Here is a 15,232-nt window from a genome sequence, read left to right on the forward strand (position 1 = left end):
CACCTCCCTCTTGGATCTTTTGTCTCCTCTCCCCAGCTGGGACATTTTTTGCTTGCCAGCCTGACTGAGAACAGATCCACAGTGACCTACATCTGTATCCTGCCAGCCTAGGGCTACAGAGGGTGGCTCAGCACCTCTGAGGTCAGCTGGGGAAGCCACAGATCCATGCTCAAGAAGCCACTGAAGAGCCAGGACATGGCAGAGCACTGACAGCTCAGGTTTGCCCAGGGGATCAACACTGCCATGGCTCTTTGTAGGAAACAGATTTGATCTTGGGGGGGTTCATTTTGGGAAGTCTCAATTTCAGCATCTTTCCTGCTTGGAATGGAAAATGCCACTAGGAAAGGGCAGATTTCAGCTTGGTGCCCTTTTCCTTTGCTGCCCCAGCCTCAAAAGATGCTGCTCAGGCTGACAGTGGGGGGAGAGCAAAGAGAAACTGCAGCAGCCAGCACATGAGGACCATCAGCTCAGAGCTGAGCTGCTCCTGCTGCTTGAGCAGGCAATTCCTTAGCACAGTCAGGGAGCAGCCTGCTCTTAGAGGGAAGAGGTGTCCTGGGGTCTGGGAGGCAGCTGAAGGCATCAGATGTGTGAGTGTTGAGAGATTCCTTCCAGTGCCCAGACACTGGCACAGGCTGCCCAGACAGGCTGTGGCTGTCCCCTCCCTGGAGCTGTTCAAGGCCAGGCTGGACGAGGCCTTGAGCAACCTGTGCTGGTGGGAGGTGTCCCTGCCCATGGCAAGGGAGCTGGGACCAGATGAGCTTTAAGGTCCCTTCCAACCCAACCCATCCTATGAATCTCTGAAATATTCCTTTGGAAGTGGCACAAAGCCTCAGAATCCATAGAATAATGAATCACAGAGTGGCAGGGCTGGAAGGGAGCTCCACAGCTCAGCCAGTCCAAGCCCCTGCCAGAGCAGCAGCACCCAGAGCAGGTCACACAGGAACACAGCCAGGTGGGTTTGGATATCTCCAGAGAGGGAGACTCCACAGCCCCCCTGGGCAGCCTGTGCCAGGCTCTGCCACCCTCACAGGCAAAAAATTCCTCCTCATGTTTCCATGGAGCTTCCTCTGCCTCAGCTTCCACCACTGCCCTTGCCCTGGCATTGGGCATCCCCCAGCAGAGCCTGGCCCCAGCCTCTGCCACTCACCTGCACATCTTTAGAGCCATTGCTGAGGTCACCTCTCAGCTGCTCTGCTCCAAGCTCCCAGCCCCAGCTCCCTCAGGCTCTGCTCCTAACAGAGCTGTTCCCTTCCCTTCAGCATCTCTGTGGCTCTGTGCTGGACTCTCTCCAGCATTTCTATGCCCCTCTTGACCTGGGGGGCCCAACCCTCCCTGCCAGCCCTGGTCCCATCATGCTCCCAATCCACACAGATGTAAGTTGCAGAAAACCTCTGCAAAAGCTCCCAACCTTCTGAATCTCCACCCAGACAGGACCTGGGCACCTCTCTCCCTCCCTGTGCTCTCCCTCCCTGCCCAGATGTGGGTTTCCTGAGCCCCCTGCTTGTGCAGCCCAAGCCAAACCAGGGCACCCTGGCAGTGGCAGTGCCAAGCAGGTGCTCTCTGCTGCTCACCCTTTCCCCACCCCCCCCCCCTCCTTTCTCTCCACTCTCTGATTAAATCAAACCTGTTTAACCGCCCCAGGCAGCTGTGGGGACCCCCTGCATTTGTTAGAGGCAGACAAAAAGAGGAAAGGGAACAAAGTGACCTGGGGGTGACAGTTGTCTGCACGTGGAGCACAGCCTGCAGCCCTCCTTAGCCCCTAAAGCCACAAGACTTTGGTTTGGGCCGTGGGAACTCAGGTTGGCAAACCTCCAGAGACACTAAAATAGACCCCAGGATTGGTTTGGTTGGAAGAGACCTCCAAGGTGAAGTCCAACTGCCAACCTAAGAGCACCACTAAACCATGCCCCCCCCCCCCCCCAAGTGCCATGGCTGCACCTTTCTTGATCACCTCCAGGGATGGGGACTCCAGCACCTCCCTGGGCAGCCTCTGCCAATCCCTGACCACCCTTTAAGACAAGAAGCTTTTCCTAGCCTCCAACCTAACCCTGCCCTGGCACAATGTCAGAGGCCATTTCCTCTATGAGGAGAGGCTGAGGGAGCTGGGGCTGTTTGGCCTGGAGAAGAGGAGGCTCAGGGGTGATCTTATTACTGTCTACAACTACCTGAAGGGGCATTGTAGCCAGGTGGGGTTGGGCTCTTCTCCCAGGCAACCAGCAATAGAACAAGGGGACACAGCCTGAAGCTGTGCCAGGGTAGGTCTAGGCTGGATGTTAGGAAGTTCTTCCCAGAGAGAGTGATTGGCATTGGAATGGGCTGCCCAGGGAGGTGGTGGAGGCACCGTCCCTGGGGGTGTTCAAGAAAAGACTGGATGAGGCACTTAGTGCCATGGTCTGGTTGATTGGATAGGGCTGGGTGCTAGGTTAGACTGGATGAGCTTGGAGGTCTCTTCCAACCTGGTTGATTCTATGATTCTATCATCTGATTCTGGGGAGAAGAGACCAACTCCACCTCACTGCAACCTCCTGTTGGGGAGCTGTGGGGAGTCAGGAGGTCTCCCCTCAGAATAACCTCAGCTGCTCCTCCCCAGACCCTTCCCTCAGCTTGCTTGCCCTTCTCTGGACCTGCTCCAACCCCTCAATGCCCTTCTGCTGTCAGTGAGGCTGAAGGAATCCCCTGCAGCCTTCCCTCTGAAGCTGCTGCAGATTTCAGTCCTGCCCCAGGAGCCTTCTCCAGCACAGACTCCTTCTCCCCAACCTCCATGGCCCAGCAGAGGCTTTGCTGCCCTCAGAGATCCCCTTCCCTCCAACCCACCTATCTGCTGCCCTCAGAGATCCCCTTCCCTCCAGCCCATCTATCTGCCCTCAGAGATGCCCTTCCCTCCAGCCCACCTATCTGCTGCCCTCAGAGATCCCCTTCCCTCCAGCCCATCTATCTGCTGCCCTCAGAGATCCCCTTCCCTCCAGCCCATCTATCTGCTGCCCTCAGAGATCCCCTTCCCTCCAGCCCACCTATCTGCTGCCCTCAGAGATCCCCTTCCCTCCAGCCCACCTATCTGCTGCCCTCAGAGATCCCCTTCCCTCCAGCCCACCTATCTGCTGCCCTCAGAGATCCCCTTCCCTCCAGCCCACCTATCTGCTGCCCTCAGAGATCCCCTTCCCTCCAGCCCACCTATCTGCTGCCCTCAGAGATCCCCTTCCCTCCAGCCCATCTATCTGCTGCCCTCAGAGATCCCCTTCCCTCCAGCCCATCTATCTGCTGCCTTCAGAGATCCCCTTCCCTCCAACCCATCTATCTGCTGCCCTCAGAGATCCCCTTCCCTCCAGCCCACCTATCTGCCTCCCTTGCTCCCAGCCCAAGCCACTTCTCTGCCACACAAGTGTGAGTGCCACCCTGAGCTCCAGCAAATGCCCTTCTCCACTGCACTTCTCCTGTTGCCACCACCTCTGGGCAGAGCAGTTCAGGGGGGGCCACACCAGCACCCTCTTGGCATGCTGGAGGTCCTCACAGCTAAACCTAAGAGGCACAAATTAGGCTCAGGGGAAAACTTTGTCCAGCAAACATGGTCCAGGGTCAACAGTTCCTAGGCAGAAACATCTTCATCACTCTTTTTCCTCTTCAACTTCCACTTCATGTCCTGTGTGATCTGCTCTGGGTCAATCCTGCTCTGGCAGGGGGGGTTGGACTGGATGATCTTTGGAGGTCTCTTCCAGCCCCCAACATTGATTCTGTGATTTCCTAGGACAGAGAATACTTTGGGATTGCCCAGCCCACCATGCTTAGGTAGGACCATCAAGCAGAGCAAGGCTGCAAATCCCTAGGAGCTGCACAAGAGTTGCTCAAGCAAGCAGAGCCAAGGCAGAGGTTTGACATTAGGAGGAAGTTGTTGGCAGAGAGAGTGATTGGCACTGGAATGGGCTGCCCAGGGAGGTGGTGGAGTGGTTGTGGCTGGAGGTGTTGCAGCCAAGCCTGGCTGGGGCACTGAGTGCCATGGTCTGGTTGGTTGGGCAGGGCTGGGTACTAGGTTGGGCTGGAGGAGCTTGGAGCTCTCTGCCAACCTGCTTGGTTCTGTGATTCTTTTCTATAACAGGACAAGGGCAGTGGCTTCAAACTAGAGCAGAGCAGATTAAGATTGGATATGAGGAACAAGTCCTGCACCAGGAGGCTGCTGGAACACTGCAACAGATTGCCCAGGGAGGTAGCTGAGGTCCCATCCCTGGAGATATTCAAGGTCAGGCTAGAGAAGGCTCTGAGCAACCTGCTCTAATGGAGGATGTCCCTGCTGAGTTCAGAGGGGTTGGACTGGCTGAGCTTTGGAGGTCCCTTGCAGCCCAACCCATCTAGGATCCTCTGGCATCTCTGTGGTGCTGCAGCTGTGGGCTGATGCTGGGTCCCACAGGTTCTATGATTCGATGGTCCTCAGCTAACAGAGGCTATGGAGCAAACTTCAGAGCCTGAGACGTGAGGGAGGAGGAAGGAAGGGAGCTGATACCCATCCCCATGCCCACAGTGGGGAGGTGAACAGCCAGAAGCAGCAGCCAAAGCCTATCGTTGCCTGCCAGCTGCTGCGGATGCCCCGAGGCAGGCGGTGGGTCCCAGGCGCTGAGGCCAGGGCTGACACCTCGGGGGAGCTTTATCAGCAGCTGTTTTGTCTTGCTCTCTGCCTTGCTCCAGACTCTCGAGTTCCAAAATGGGTGGGAGATGGCCCAGAATCAGCAACACATCCTGAACAGCTGCTGCCTCCCTCTATCTCTGCCTCACTGCTGCTTCTGGAGCTCCCCCCCCTCCCTCCCCCTCCCCACCCAGGGAAGCAAACTGCTCTGCCTGAGGAGCCACACTGCACCATCAGCCTGGGGGGCACTCACTTTGGGGTCCTCACTAGGTCAAGACTTCCACAGACTAACAGCTTTTGAGGCAGGCTCTTATGGAAGGAGCCAGCTAGGGGCAAGTTTGCTCAGCTCAGGCTTCTTCCATGAGATGATCTGCAGGAATTACTCCTGCTGGCCCTGGATGCTGCCTGCCAGGGAGCATCACACAGGCTCACAGAGCCTTAGAAGTTGGAAGGGACCTCCAGAGATTATCCAGTCCAATCCTCCTGCCAAAGCAGGATGCCTGCCAGGAGTGCCAGGGGTTGGGGTGCTGTGGTGGGCAGCAGCAGATGTTAAAGTGGGTCTAGAGATTGGCAGGAGGGCAAAGGGCTCCTGCTCAGAAGTGTGGGTAGGGTGCCTGGGTGCTTGGAATCACAGAACCTTCGAGGTTGGAAGGGACCTCCAGAGATCATCCAATCCAACCTCCCTGCCAGAGCAGGACCCCCCCAGGGTAGTTCACCCAGGAACACATCCAGGTGGGTTTGGGAAGTCTGCAGAGCAGGAGAACTCCACAACCTCTCTGTGCAGCCTGCCCCAGGGCTCTGTCACCCTCATCTAAAGAAGTTTCTCCTCACGTTGAGGTGAAACCTTCTCTGGTCCAGTTTGCATCCATTGCTCCTTGGCTTATTGCTGTGCACCACCCAAAGGAGAAGGTGGACAGCTTCATCCTGCTGTGGCAGAGGAGCTACCCACAGCCTGTTCTGCAGAGCAGGACCCACACTCCCTCATCCCCATCCCTAGGCCTGTGCATGGAGGAGCAGGATTCCTTCCCCCACCCTTCCCCTGAGAAGGCAGCACCCCAAAGTGGTTTCCTGAAACGACAGCAGCAAGAACCCCAGATGTGGTGAGTGGCCTCTTGCAAGCAGAGAGCTGCTGCTGCTCCTGCTCTGGGCTAAGGCTGTCACCCTGTGGGGCCACCAGCAACACCTCACCCACTGCAGGGCACATGTGAGGCGCCTCTGGCACGGAGCAGAGCTGGCTTCATCTGGGCAAGCTGCTAGCCACAGAGGGAAGGGTGCACAAAGCAGGCAGGAGAAAGCTTGGCCCAGCCTAGCTGCAGTGCTGGCATCTGCTTTGCAGCAGAGACAGTGCCTACCTTGCCTCAGGCAGAGAGAGGGGCAGTGGTCCCCTGGTCACTGAGTCACTGGTGAGGCAGGATGAAGCTGCCCAGAGATCTGCACCAGTTCTCGGCAGCAGACAGCCTGGAGGTGTGGGTTTGCATGCCTGGGGGATTAGCCATGGCACTGACTCAGAGCCTGGGAGCTGGTGGGATGGGCTGCAGCAGCTTTTACCTCACCTAAACCCTGTTGAATTCAAAAGCCCAGCACACATCATTCACTCCAGAGCTGCTCCGAGCAGGGAAGTTGCTCTGACATTCTAGTCTGGGGGTCCTGGGACCTGTCTTGCTGTTGCAGGCTTGTTAATAAAGAGCAAAACTTGGGTGGGGGTGGGGGAGTGGCAGGGGAGGAGAACCAGGGACTCTTTGAGGTCTAATTCCAGCAGGGACACTGCCATGGAACGTAGCCTTGGGATGGAGAGCAGCTCCCACTGCCTGCCTGGGAGCTGGCAGAAACAGCTCAGTGCTGTGTCTGGCTCAGCAGCCTGCAGATGAGCTCAGCACTGTCTTGCCAGGCTGGCTTTGCAGCCAGGACAACTCTGGGAGCTCACTGCACCCCTGACGAGCCCCAGCACATCCCCTTCCCAAGGGATGCAGCTCATTCCCTCTTCTAACTGTCCTGACTTCCACTTCCAGCACCTGGGTCCTGCTGTGGCTCCGTGGAAGGTTGACCATGAGCCATCCTGAGTGTATTAGTAGGGCTGTGGTTGGTAGGTTGAGGAAAGTTCTCCTCCACCTTTACTCTGCCCTGCTGAGGCCACATCTGGAGCAATGGGTCCAGTTCTGGGCCACTCAGGTCAAGGACACAGAATTGCTTGAGAGAGTCCAGCACAGAGCCACAGAGATGATTAGGGCAGAGGAACACCTTTGTGGGTGCCATGGACAGAGGCACTGAGTGCACCCTCAGCAAGTTTGTAGAATCACAGAATCAGGCAGGGTCAAGAGAGCTCCAAGCTCCTCCAGCCCAACCTAGCACCCAGCCCTGCCCAACCAACCAGACCATGGCACTCAGTGCCCCAGCCAGGCTTGGCTGCAACACCTCCAGCCACAGCCACTCCACCACCTCCCTGGGCAGCCCATTCCAGTGCCAATCACTCTCTCTGACAACAACTTCCTAACAACATCCAGCCTCAACCTGCCCTGGCACAGCTTCAGGCTGTGTCCCCTTCTTCTGTCCCTGTCTGCCTGGCAGCAGAGCCCAACCCCACCTGGCCACAGCCTCCCTGCAGGCAGCTGCAGGCAGAAATCAGCTCTGCCCTGAGCCTCCTCTGCTGCAGGCTGCACCCCCCCAGCTCCCTCAGCCTCTCCTCACAGGGCTGTGCTCCAGGCCCCTCCCCAGCCTTGCTGCCCTTCTCCAAACACCTTCCAGCACCTCAGCATCTCTTTGCAATGGAGGAGCCCAGAACTGGACACAGCACTGCAGGGGTGGCCTGAGCAGTGCTAACAATGCCAAGCTATGTGGTGCAGCAGCCAGGCTGGAGGGCAGGATCCATCCAGAGGGAGCTGGGCAGGCTGCAGAGGTGGGCACAAGCCAAGCTCAGGAGGTTCAACAAGACCAAGTGCAAGGTCCTGCAGCTGGGTCGAGGCAATGCCAAGCACCAATCCAGGCTGGGCAGTGCCAGGCTGGAGAGCAGCCCTGAGGAGAGAGACTTGGGGGTGCTGCTGGAGGAGAAGCTCAGCAGGAGCCAGCAGTGTGCACTTGCAGCCCAGAAAGCCAAGCAGAGCCTGGGCTGCAGCAGCAGAAGTGTGGCCAGCAGGGCCAGGGAGGGGATTCTCCCCCTCTGCTCTGCTCTGCTGAGACCCCACCTGGAGTGCTGCATCCAGCTCTGGAGCCCCTGGGACAAGAGGGCTGTGGAGATGCTGGAGAGTGTCCAGAGCAGGGCCAGGAGGATGCTCAGAGGCTGCAGCAGCTCTGCTGTGAGCACAGCCTGAAAGAGTTGGGGCTGTGCAGGCTGGAGCAGAGGAGGCTCCCAGGGGACCCTCTTGTGGCCTGCCAGGACCTGAAGGGGGCTCCAAAAAAGCTGGGGAAAGACTTTTGAGGCTGTGAGGGAGTGGCAGGAGTGGGGGGAATGGAGCAGAGCTGGAGGTGGGGAGAGTGAGGCTGGAGGTGAGGAGGAAGTTGTTGAGCAGGAGAGTGGTGAGAGGCTGGAATGGGCTGCCCAGGGAGGTGGTTGAGGCCCCATGGCTGGAGGTGTTTGAGGCCAGGCTGGCTGAGGCTGTGTGCAGCCTGCTCTAGGGTAGGGTGTCCCTGGGCATGGCAGGGGGTTGGCACTGGCTGCTCCTTGTGGTCCCTTCCAGCCCTGACTGATTCTGTGATTCTCTGGGAATGGCTGAGGGAGCTGGGGCTGGGAGCTTGGAGCAGAGCAGCTGAGAGGTGACCTCAGCAATGGCTCTAAAGATGTGCAGGTGAGTGGCAGAGGCTGGGGCCAGGCTGTGCTGGGGGATGCCAGTGCCAGGGCAAGGGGCAGTGGTGGAAGCTGAGGCAGAGGAAGCTCCATGGAAACATGAGGAGGAATTTTTTGCCTGTGAGGGTGGCAGAGCCTGGCACAGGCTGCCCAGGGGGGCTGTGGAGTCTCCCTCTCTGGAGATATCCAAACCCACCTGGCTGTGTTCTGTGTGACCTGCTCTGGGTGCTGCTGCTCTGGCAGGGCTTGGACTGGCTGAGCTGTGGAGCTCCCTTCCAGCCCCTGGCACTCTGTGAGATCAGAGCCCTCCAGCAGCAGACATCTTCTCCCCTCCTGGTTGTTTCCACATCTGACTCAAGAGCTTCAATCTTCACTCTGAGCACCTCCATGGCTGGAACATTGACTCCCACCTTGAGATGCATTTTGCATTCTGGAATGGTTTGGGTTGGGAGAGACCTCCCAAGCTCAGCCAGTCCAAACCCCTGCAGTGAGCAGGGACATTCTCCACTGAGCAGGTTGCTCAGGCCCTTGAGGAGCCTCACTGAATATGTCCAGGGATGGAGCCTCAACCACCTCCTTAAGCAACCTGTTGCAGTGTTCCAGCACCCTCCTGGTGCAGAACTTGTTCCTCACATCCAGTCTAAATCTGCTGTGGCTCACAGGAGCTTGTCAGCAGTGCAGGAGTCCAGGGAGGGCTTTGGTGGCCTCACAGCGAAGGGATGCAAGAAGCTCAATGAATTCACTGCTGGCTGCTCTGGGTTCTGAATGAAGTTGCTGAGCCAGAACACAGTGATCACCACATGCCCTCTGCCGGCAGCTGTGCTGGGGTGGCCTGGGGCAGACCCAGAGCAGGCAGGTGGCAGCTGCCTCCTTCTGAGGATGTGTGCAGCAAGGAAACCAACAGGCAGCATAGAATGAAGCAGGTTGGAAGAGAGCTCCAAGCTCCTCCAGCCCAACCTAGCACCCAGCCCTGCCCAACCAACCACACCATGGCACTCAGTGCCCCAGCCAGGCTTGGCTGCAACACCTCCAGCCACAGCCACTCCACCACCTCCCTGGGCAGCCCATTCCAATGCCAATCACTCTCTCTGACAACAACTTCCTAACAACATCCAGCCTAGACCTGCCCTGGCACAGCTTCAGGCTCTGTCCCCTTCTTCTGTCCCTGGCTGCCTGGCAGCAGAGCCCAACCCCACCTGGCTACAGCCTCCCTGCAGGCAGCAATGAGCTCTGCCCTGAGCCTCCCCTGCTGCAGGCTGCACCCCCCCAGCTCCCTCAGCCTCTCCTCACAGGGCTGTGCTCCAGGCCCCTCCCCAGCCTTGCTGCCCTTCTCCAAACACCTTCCAGCACCTCAACTCCATCCTTCAGCTCCATTCTTCACTCTGGATCTGTCCAAGGCACATCTGTCTGGCAGGCCAGTGGCACAGGGACACTGCAGGGTGCAATGGGACATTAGATCACTGTCCCCAGCTTCCTGTCCAACACACACTCCAAAACTGTAGCTCCCCATCAAGCTCAGTCATTTCCATCTGACCTCAGCACCTCTCAGCATTGTGATTTTAAACCACCAGGGTCACACAGCCTGGCTCCTGCAGGCTCTCCTGCTGTGCTGAGCACCTCCAAGGCTCAAAACCTTGCAAAGCCCTGGGCTGGCCCTACCCAAAGGGTTCCAGAGCCACCAGGTGCCATTAGCCTTTCCAGATCTGAACTTCCACAAGCTGCACAGCTTCTGCTCTGCAGCTGGACACAGCAGAGCAATGATGCAGCATGGAGCTCATGATGGATCTCAACAGGCTCTCAGCTCTCCTAGTCTGGGCTCACACAACTGTTTGGTGCCCATGCACCTGGCAGGGCTAATGCCAGCCTCTTCTGAATGGAATCATGGAATGCCTTATGCTGGAAAAGCCCTTCCAGATCATTGAGTCCATCCACTAATCCACCACTGCCAAGTCCACTGCTAAACCATGGCCCTCAGCAGTACACCTCCAGGGCTGATCACAGAGTGTCAGGGGCTGGAAGGGACCTTCAAAGCTCAGCCAGTCCAAGCCCTGCCAGAGCAGCAGCACCCAGAGCAGGTCACACAGAACACAGCCAGGTGGGTTTGGATATCTCCAGAGAGGGAGACTCCACAGCCCCCCTGGGCAGCCTGTGCCACCCTCCCAGGGGAAAAATTCCTCCTCATGTTTCCATGGAGCTTCCTCTGCCTCAGCTTCCACCACTGCCCCTTGCCCTGGCACTGGCATCCCCCAGCAGAGCCTGGCCCCAGCCTCTGCCACTCACCTTTGCATCTTTACCAGCACTGCTGAGGTCACCTCTCAGCTCCTCTGCTCCAAGCTCCCAGCCCCAGCTCCCTCAGGCTCTGCTCCTAACAGAGCTGTTCCCTTCCCTGCAGCATCTCTGTGGCTCTGTGCTGGACTCTCTCCAGCTGTTCCATGTCCTTCTTGAACTGAGTGGCCCAGAACTGGACACAGTACTCCAGATGTGGCCTCAGCAGGGCAGAGTAGAGGAGAAGGAGACCTACTACACACAGCCCTTCTAATCCAGCCCAGAATGGCACTGGCCCTGCTGGCTCCCAGAGCACATTGCTGCCTCAAGCTCACCCTCCCATCCACCAGGCCCCCCAGAGCCTTTCCCCCTTCACTGCTCTCCAGCAGCTCAGTCCCCAGCCCATCCTGCTCCCTGGGGCTGTTCTTTCCCAGGTGCAGGACTCCACCCTTGCCCTGGCTGCATTTCAACTCTCTCTCTGCCCAATGGTTCCATCACTTCCCTGAGCAGCCTGTTCCAGGGCTTGACAACCTGTCTGGGGAGGAAATTGTTCCTCATGTCCAACCTTAACCTCTCCTGCTGCAACTTGAGGCTATTTCCTCTTGTCCTCTCGCCTGTTCCTTGGCAGCAGAGCCCAACCCCCACCTGGCTCCAGTCTCCTCACAGAGCCAGAAGGTTCCCCTCAGCCTCCTTTTCTCTACACCAAACAGCCTCAGTTCCTTCAGCTGCACCTCCCCAGCCTTGTTCTTCAGAACCCTTCCCCAGCTTGGTTGCCTTTCTCTGGACCCACTCCAGCCTCTCAATGTCCTTCTTGCAGTGAGTGCCCCCAAACCAATCTGCCTGCAGTTCAGAACAAAACCACATCAACTTTTTTCCTCCCCCCCCTCCTTCCTCAGCTTGACCCCAAGGGGACAGTGAGTTTTGTTGGTGCTCAACATGGGAAAGAGGAAAGCTTCCAAGGGTTGGGAAAAAAAGCACCAACGTGCCCAGGAAGGCACCCAGACTATCTCCATCCTGCACTTTGTCAGCCTGCTGCCAGCTGACCGATTTCACAGCACCCCCAGAGGAAACTGGCACACTCAGCTGGCAAAGCCTGCCCGTGGCAATGTCACTTCCCACTTCACATGGGCTCCAAAGAGAAAAGTGCCACCCTCCACCTATGGCCGCAAGCTGCCAGCAGGGTTCTGCTTCCAAATTCTCTCCTGTTCAAACTGGATCCTTGGCAACATCTTTGAGCATGGCATTAAAGGGGGCTTTTTTTTTTGGTGGTGTGGCTGGTCCCTTCTCGTCTCAGCTGGCTGCTCTCCTCTAGTGGCTGCTCACAGCTACTTCACAGCAGCTCCGGGTTGAGGCATGCAGGAAGCTAAGAGGAACTGGGAGCTTTAGGGGAGTTGTCCTCATCAGCAGGGAGCTCTGCACAAGGGAAGGATTAGGCAGCCCACCACAAAGGGAGATCACAGCATCACAGTATCACAGTCTCACAGTGTCATCAGGGTTGGAAGAGACCTCACAGATCATCAAGTCCAACCCTTTAGCACAGAGCTCAAGGCCAGACCATGGCACCAAGTGCCACGTCCAGTCCTGCCTTGAACAGCTCCAGGGACGGCGACTCCACCACCTCCCCGGGCAGCCCATTCCAGTGGCCAATGACTCTCTCAGGGAAGAACTTTCTCCTCACCTCCAGCCTAAATCTCCCCTGGCACAGCCTGAGGCTGTGTCCTCTCGTTCTGGTGCTGGCCACCTGAGAGAAGAGAGCAACCTCCTCCTGGCCACAGCCACCCCTCAGGTAGTTGCAGACAGCAATGAGGTCTGCCCTGAGCCTCCTCTTCTCCAGGCTAACCAATGCTGCATGCATCGGGTTAGGGCTGTCCCCAGACGTGTGGAATCCTGCATCCCTGCCTGCCTGGGGATGCTCTCTGCATGAGACAAGAGCAGAGTCAAGACCTGACCTGCAGGGATCTCAAACACGTGCAGGCTGCTCCCTCGCCCTGCACTGAGCCCTGACCCAATCTCTTTGGCCTGAGCCACTTCAGGATCCAGCTCCCAGCAGTGATTTAGTTTTGGTTCTGGCTGCACATTTGACTACGTGGAGATAATTCTGCCTGACTCAGTCCTCAGATGCACACACAACAGTCACCAGCAGAAGCATCTCCCCAGCCTTGCTTCTCCATTTACTCACCCTCTGCATTTACTACGACTTGTAGGTTGGTTGAATGAGCTTAATGGTGAGCTGAGAGTAAGAGGCACAGCATTTCTCATGGTACCATGCAGAGAACTGATCAGTATGAACTCCCCCAGTGCTCCTCCAGATATCCCTGGCTCAGCCCAAGGCTGCTTTTTGCAGCAGCACTGCTTGGATGTTTTCATCCCACACTTGCCAGAGTTCACATCCACATCCCCATCCCCATCCCCCCCCAACAACTGGGGTCAGACACTTCAAGAGTTACCCAGACACCTCCTACCAACATGAAACCCTCATCTGCTGCCTGTTCACAGGCTCACAGGATGTCAGGGGTTGGAATGGACCCGAAGAGATCATCGAGTCCAACCCCCCCTGGCAGAGCTAATCCAGTTCAGGTCACCTGTTGCACCTTTGCAGCTCCATCTACAGCAGCAGCTTACTCAGCAGCTTTGAACACCTCCAGAAGTTCCTCACCTGGAAGCCTGCAGGGCTCAGCATCTCTGTGAGCACAATTCTACATCTCAGCGTGTTAGGGAGATGAGAGCCTGCAGAGGCTCCCTGCTGAGGGGGGGCAAAGTGTTTGCCTCACGGCTTGGCAGAACATTGACAGCTCCCAGCTGGGTTCAGGCAAGATCCCCAGCCAGCAGAGACCCCCTCACACACATGGAAAGTGCTTTGAAGCGACACCTTCAGCACAGCTCTTCCTCACCAGCTCTCTGCCAACAGCTCTGCTCGCCCTCGGGCACCAAGGAGGCAGAAGGTTGCCCTCTGCACTGCCCATATTTTCCACCTCTCAAACTCCCTCCCCTCCTACCTTTGATGATCAAGAAGTTGGCTTCTGCAAGCATGTTTGCTTTCAACAATCCAGCCTCCACCTTCCTCTGCCTCCTCCCTTTCCCCAGCTGTGCCCAGACGTTGCAGCTGCTGCTGCCGGGTGTGGAAGCTGCGCTGCCATCCACACCGAAATGAGATCAGGACCTTTAATTCCCAGCGTGGCAGCTGTTGTTTACATCACTTATTTCTCCACCTCCTCCTCCCACCTCCCCCCCCCTCCCCTTTTCACATGCAAAAAGTGGTTCTCACAAGCTTCTTGCTCTCCCACACATGTGCTCAAACAGGATGCCAGGGGTGGGAGTTACAGTGTGAGGGTTTCCTGTTCTGTCTCTCTGAAACACTTCGGTGACAGCAAAGCTTTGATCAGGAGGTCTAAGCACACAAGGTGAGTTCAGCTGAGAGCACAGGTTGCTTACAAGAGGTTCTCCTGTCCCTCTGCTCTGCCCTGGACAAGCTGCATCTGGAGTGATGTGTCCAGTTCTGGGCACCCCAGGTCAAGATAGACACAGAACTGCTGGAGAGAGTCCAGCACAGAGCCACAGAGATGCTGCAGGGAAGGGAACAGCTCTGTTAGGAGCAGAGCCTGAGGGAGCTGGGGCTGGGAGCTTGGAGCAGAGCAGCTGAGAGGTGACCTCAGCAGTGCTGATAAAGATGTGCAGGTGAGTGGCAGAGGCTGGGGCCAGGCTCTGCTGGGGGATGCCCAATGCCAGCACAAGGGGCAGTGGTGGAAGCTGAGGCAGAGGAAGCTCCATGGAAACATGAGGAGGATTTTTTCCCCTGTGAGGGTGGCAGAGCCTGGCACAGGCTGCCCAGGGGGGCTGTGGAGTCTCCCTCCCTGGAGATACTCAACCCCCTCCTGGCTGTGTTCTGTGTGATCTGCTCTGGGTGCTGCTGCTCTGGCAGGGCTTGGGCTGGCTGAGCTGTGGAGCTCCCTCGCAGCCCCTAACACTCTGTGCAGCCCCTAAGACTGTGGCTCTGTGTGATCCCCCTGGTTGCCAGAGTTCCTGGCACACTGCTGGCCCAAAGAAGGACCATGAGGATCCCAGAATGATCAGTCAGGCTGGAAAACACCTTCGAGATCAAGTCCAACCTATGATGCTCCAAGGGGTGGAGCAGCTCTCCTATGGAGACAGGCTGAGGGAGTTGGGGCTGTGCAGTCTGGAGAGGAGAAGGCTCTGAGGTGACCTTCTTGTGGCCTTCCAGTATCTGAAATGGGCTACAGGAAAGCTGGGGAGGGACTTTTTAGGCTTTCAGGGAGTGATAGGACTTGGGGGAATGGAACAAAGCTGGAAATGGGGAGAGTCAGATTGGATGTTAGGAAGAAGTTCTTCAGCATGAGGGAGGTGAGAGCCTGACACAGGTTGCCCAGGGAGGTGGTGGAAGCCTCATCCCTGGAGGTGTTTAAGGCCAGGCTGGATGTGGCTCTGAGCAACCTGATGTAGTGTGAGGTGTCCCTGCTCGTGGTAGGGTGATTGGAGCTGTATGATCCTTGAGGTCCCTTCCAGCCCTGACAGTTCTGTGAGTCCATGATTTCCCAAGCTTTTTTTAGCACCAGATTTCC

At 57.3% G+C, this 15,232-nt stretch overlaps 1 protein-coding gene across 1 annotated transcript in view; it reads right to left on the reverse strand.

Annotated features, from left to right (window-relative positions):
* The window catches only part of CCND3 (cyclin D3), a 64,676-nt gene extending 50,890 nt beyond the window's left edge, over positions 1-13,786 (reverse strand). The window contains exon 1 of the mRNA XM_064173902.1: positions 13,652-13,786. The gene's annotated coding sequence lies outside the window, so the exon portion shown is untranslated. The remainder of the gene's footprint in view (positions 1-13,651) is intronic.
* Between the last annotated feature and the right edge of the window lie 1,446 nt (positions 13,787-15,232).

The sequence above is a fragment of the Pogoniulus pusillus genome, chromosome 39 (genome assembly GCF_015220805.1).
Source record: "Pogoniulus pusillus isolate bPogPus1 chromosome 39, bPogPus1.pri, whole genome shotgun sequence".
Lineage (NCBI taxonomy): Eukaryota > Metazoa > Chordata > Aves > Piciformes > Lybiidae > Pogoniulus > Pogoniulus pusillus.